This window comes from Myotis nattereri, assembly GCF_964212035.1.
Source record: "Myotis nattereri genome assembly, chromosome: 8".
Taxonomy (NCBI): domain Eukaryota; kingdom Metazoa; phylum Chordata; class Mammalia; order Chiroptera; family Vespertilionidae; genus Myotis; species Myotis nattereri.
Genome location: NC_138083.1, coordinates 12,116,957 through 12,122,956, shown reverse-complemented (window position 1 = coordinate 12,122,956; position 6,000 = coordinate 12,116,957).

The following is a 6,000-nucleotide window of genomic DNA, read 5'->3' as shown; positions in this document are numbered from 1 at the left end:
CCCTCTCGCAACCCTGGACCACTGGCTCCTAACCGCTCACCTGCCTGCCGGCCTGATGCCCCTAACTGCTCCCCTGCTGGCCTGATCTCTCCCTAATTGCCCTCCCCTGCCGGCCTGATCCCCCCTAACCGCTCTTCCCGGCTGGACTGATCAGCCCTAACCACCTCTGTCTCAGACCCCCGCCACTGTGGCTTTATCTGGAAGGACCTCCAGAAGACATCCTGTCTAATTAGCATATTACCTTTTTATTAGTATAGATGGCTTCTCAATGAACTTCTCCTGGATGACCTGGCCCTGCCCACCTCACCTCGGGTTCACCTGGAGTCATTCTCCTTCATCTGAAGCTCCAGGCATAGCCTTTCTTTGAATTCTTCAAACACACCAAGTTCTGCTCTTACTGGACACTTAGTACTGCTCTTCTCCCTCGACCCCACCCTCACCACCTTGTAAGACTTACATATCACCTCAGAGCTTTCCTTTCCTAGATAGAACAGGCACACACACACACTCCACTTATTCTCAGCCACCGCACTGTTAAAACAGTTGCCATCATGTAAAAACCAGAAAGTTTCACTTAAAAATGTCAGCATCTCCTCTAAAGAGTCAGACCTGCACTGTGAAGCTCGCCTTCCGCACAGCCACACCAGCTGACGGAGAGCCAGGCTGGGGCTGGGGCTGGGGCTGGGGCTGGGGCTGGGGCTGGGGCTCTCTCCTCTGAAGGCCCCTCCCTGCCTCTTCACTCCTTTCAGTTACAGTCTTGTCTGCGGCCCTCCCCTGCCCCGCCTCCCAGCTGGTCTTATCCCCAGAGCAGCCCCAGCATCTAGCGGCTACCTGTGCCTGGCACAGAGCTGGACCTCCATAAAGATGTGCTGAATGAATGAATAAATGAATGGAGGGATGTCCTGCCTTCTCCCTAAGTCTCACGGCCACACCACTCTTTCTGCCATTTAATCACGCTCTTCCCTGCAGAACTCATTAATTTGCTGTCCCCAGTGCCTACCTCCTGGCTAGATCTTATGAAAACACAAAGCTGATCCTTTTATCGGCCCGTTTTAAAGATTTTTCTCCCAGCACCAACTGGAGAAAGCATAACCTCCTCCCCAAGGCTTTTGAGGTCATTGTCACCTGGTTCCCACCTACTTCTCCAGCCCCCATCTCCAGAGAGGACCCCCACCCCGCACACACCCATACCCCACTCAATGGCTCCGGGAACACACTGTGTTCTTTCTCCCCCCTCCCCCACACCCCTACTGGGAAGCTCCCTCTCCCTGGAATGCCTCCTCCCCTTCTCACTGCCCCCCCCGCCCCGCCCCCATGCCTCTGGCTAACTCCTACTCATTCTTCTGCCCTCGCTCTAACCAAAGTCACTTCACCCCTGAAACACTCCAGAACTCCCGGGGCTGACTTAGTCATTCTCCCTTTCTACTCCCACCCACCTCTCCTGTACCCCGGCCTGGTACTGGGTAATGTCTCAAAACAGCAGCTGGTGTCTCCTGAGCATGTGCTGTGTGCCAGGCACTGAGCGAGCTTTATCACCTTTAGTCCTCACACCCCAGCAGAGCCCTGCCTAGAAGGTCCCCGCGCCCCCTCCCACCCCCCCTCACCCCCCCACCCCCCCCAGGCTGAGAGTGGGGAGGGTGGGGGAGGGGGCAACTGGAAAAACAAGAGGATCATTTTCTCACCTCCAGCTTTCCTGAGAGGCCATCCCTGCCACATCATTTAAATTTCTCCCTCCATCCACACCTTGCCCCCCCTTCCCCCACACAGCCAGGCCTCCCCATCCCCCTTCCCCCGCTTAAGTTTTCTCCAGGGCTTTTAACAGGAACACATTATATATTTTAATGAAATAATTGGTGCATTCTCTCTCCCCTGGGATGTCAGCTCCAGGAGGCAGGGATTCTGTTATGTCTTCTATACTACGGGATCCATCTAGACTAGTGCCCGGCACATCACAGACACTCCCTGAATGGCTGTTAATTCAAAGAAGGTAGGTACTATTACTTATCTTCAGTTTATTCTTGTGGGAAGTGGTCTTTAGAGAGAGTTCCACAGCTGGCTGGTGGAAGAGCCAGATGTGATCTCTGGGTGGTCAACTCCAACAACCCCACCACATCCTTAAGTACTGTGCCCACCACTTCCAGAAGACGTCTCTCTGTGTGTCTGACTTCTCAGCCACAGTTCCTTGGAGGCAACAACTCTATCGTACCCATATTTGTCTGATCCTGGTAAGAGCTCAAGGGATGTTTACTGAGCCGATCTATATGTAAACGGTGAAGTGCCAGACAGTAGGAATCATATCTTCATTCTCTTTTCTTATTATCCTTCATCTCCATGTCAAGCACAGTGTTACATACACAGTTGGGGTTTATTAAATATTCATTAATGAATTCTATTATGGCAGTAGGTAATAAAAATAATTAGACAGCAATAATGACGATAAAAGGTAACATCTATGGAATTCTGACCCTGTATTGAGTCCCATTCTAAGTGCTTTATACGTGAATTGAGACAAGTGAATCTCTTAGTAGCCTCATTTTACAAATGTGAGAAACCAAGGGTCACAGAAGTTAAACACTTGCCCAAGGTCACCATCGAGGAAATGGCAGTATCTGGTGAGTCCTGTTATCAATGGCTCCAGGCTGACTCCCAGCATATCTAAAAGATATCCATGGAAAGGTGGTTCTGTGTGAAAACAAAAAGAATAGTTTATTACACATTTCTGTTTTATTTCAAGGAATTGTTTTCAAAGGCTTTCATAGGCAATATTATTAGCTAAGTAATAACCACTAATATTCGCATCACACTTGATGCTCTGCAAAGCTGTTATCTGATTCCAGCAACAATGCCATGGGCACTGCCATCTCCTTTTATAGAGGAGGAATCTGAGGCTCCGAGGGGTTAAGGCAGCGGTTCTCAACCTGTGGGTCGCGACCCCGTTGGGGGTTGAACAACCCTTTCACAGGAGTCGCCTAAGACCATCGGAAAACACATATACAATTACATATTGTTTTTGTGATTAATCACTATGCTTTAATTAGGTTCAGTTTGTAACAATGAAATTGGGGGTCACCACCACATGAGGAACTGTATTAAAGGGTCGCGGCATTGGGAAGGTTGAGAACCGCTGGGTTAAGGGAACAGGGTCAAGGTCACCCAACCAGCAAGGAGCAGAGCGAGGGGCTCAAATTAGCATCCATCACCTAAAATTTCTTTTTAAGAGCTGAGTGCCTCCAAATACAAAGCTCTTTCCTGCTGCTACTTAAATGTAACTAAGATAATCCTCGGGAAAGCTTTGCACAGTGCCTGGCTCCTGGTAGGACGCTCTGAAGTGTTAGTTTTCATCATCTTCACCAACACTTCCTAGAAACGAGACTATTTTAGCTGATGAGTGCAGCCTGCCTGTTGACCCTGAAGAAAAGATTACCCTTTTCTTTCCAGTTTACCCCTGGTAATGTTGAAATAATGATCAATCTTCATTATCCCCGGGTACTGCAGAACGTTGAGAGCTGGAAGGGACTGTGGAGATGATCTCATTCTGGCGCCTGCATTTGCAGATGGAGAAATTGAGTCCCAGAGAGGGAAAAGGTCAGCTCCTCAAAGGCTGGGCTCATGCTCAGTACCTGGCACATTCTGCCTCCCACGAAGACGGTGATGTTACCTAGAAGGGCAGCTAGCCTCTAGGCCACAGGGGATAACTCATCGGTTTCTGGAGCAGTGAGTTCCAACCCCCACACCCGGCACACACACACACACACACACACACACACACACACACACAGTATTAAAGTATTATAAGCTATTAACCAGAAAACAGATCATGTGACTTAATTCCACCTCTGCTAAAGAGCTTAAAATGCTTTGGTGAGTAGTCTGAGATTCATAAATATACACTTCAACTCTTTCTCAAAGAATTATTAACCAGCTCCATCAACTGGAACTTGAGCAATCGAGGAGAAAAAGAGCTGGCAAGAGAAACTTCTTGAAAAATACCTCACCACCATTATGTATGACTCCTTGCCACCTCTTTTTTTTTCTAAGAGTTGGAGGAAGAAGGAAAGAAAAAAGTATCATTATGCATGACAAGAATCAGTAAAACTAATTGTGGAAAATTACAAACTCTTCAGCAAACGAACACCACCGTGTGTTAAGTTGTAGAACTTGAAAACAGAAAGTCTTGAATAGGATAAAGCAGAAATGTAACAACCCTCACTAGCTCCTTTCAGGGGTGGAGATGGGTTGGAGAGATCAGAAGCTGTGTGGGTGTGATAATCAGCGGGAGCCAGTTCCCAACCATTGATTTTTGTGAACCTATTAATTTATAGAGTCCGTGTCCTACACTCCCTTCACTTTATCTTCCTAATTCCCTGAGTACTAATTCTCCCAGGCAAGGGACTAGCTTTTCATTCCACATGTAGGTCTTGATCAGCTTGAGCTCCAGGATTTGGGGGTGGGGAGGGATGATGGAGAGAAGTGAGATTAGGATTCAGCCTTCAAACCAAAGAAATAGATATAAACCCTTCTGTATGCTTTTCTCGGGGCTTCATGTTTCTGGAGAAAGGCTGAAATTCAGGCCCCGTGAACAAGCTTGTGGTCCTAACAGCTCTCAGGATGACAGGGTTCCCCTCCTCCACGGCGCCTTTATCAAAGTCTAACTATTTTCCACATTCCTTCCTTGCACAGCCCAGGCGTACTTGTGAAGCAGGCCTCCGCGCAAATTCTGCTCAGGAGATCCAGGGAGCGCTGGCCTGGCTCACTCCCTCTGAGAAAGGAAAGTCCAAGTAAAGAGGGCTGCCACACCCTGGCGGAGGGGAGAGAGGATGTGACGACACCTCCAGGAATGCAGGGCCCACGCAGGTGTGTTGGCACCCACAACCTTCCTTTTTAAAAGGGCCTGATAAATCAGTGCCGATAACAGCAATAAAGCGCAACCACCCAACACTCACTCACACAAAGCAGGGGCTCTGGCTCCCAGGGTGTGTCCCTGGCAACTGGGGAGAGGAGAGTGACAGCTGAGATGAAGATCCCTAAAGGTTGTGACATGTTTTCTAGCCAGCGGTTCTCAAAGTGGGGCCCCTGGGACCTTGCTAGGGGATTCTCAACGCCAAAACTGTTTTCTCGATATTGTCATGTCACGTGCTCTGATCACCCTCCTTGTGTATACAATGGAGTTTTCTAGAAAGGACATGACATGTGATGATATCATCACCCTGATGACTACTGGAATGTGTGCTTGTGTATTCTTGTGTCTTAAACATTTCTCACTTTTCATTCTAATACAACGAATATTGAAAGGCATAATACATATAAATAAAATACATGGTGGCCTCTGTAATTTTTTAAAAATACATTTTTATTGATTTCAGAGAGGAAGGGAGAGGGAGAAACATCAATGATGAGAATCATTGATTGGCTGCCTCATGCATGCCCCGTTGGGGATTGAGCCCGAAACCAGGGCATATGCCCTTGACCGGAATCGAACCTGGGATCCCTCAGTCCACAGGCCAACGCTCTATCCACTGAGCCAAACCAGCTAGGGTACCTCTGTAATTTTTAAAAGTAGTAAGGGGTCTTGAGACCAAACCATCCTACGGCCTCATCACAGGAGCACGCTTCATTCCCAGCTCAGCTTGAGTCACAAAGTAGGTACTTACTAGTATGAACAGGGGTGGAGAAGGCAGCCTTATTGTTATTCAGCTTGGGATGGTATCTTTTCCACCTGTCCTGCCACCCAAAATGGCTAGAAAAACCTTATAATCCCCCACAAGCATTTGGTGACCTGAACCCCTCCGGGGAAAAGATGGGGTTTTCACCTTTGAAGCTAGGTGGGGCACATTAGTATGGAGGAACCACACTCCCTCCACACCAGCACCCAGCAAAGACCTATCTGAGCACCTCCCAGGAGTCAGGTCCCATGCTACAGGCTCAACAATGAACAAAGCCGATGTGGTCTCTGCCTTCCCACAGCTTTCATTCCAGGGCAGAAGTGCATTACACACACAC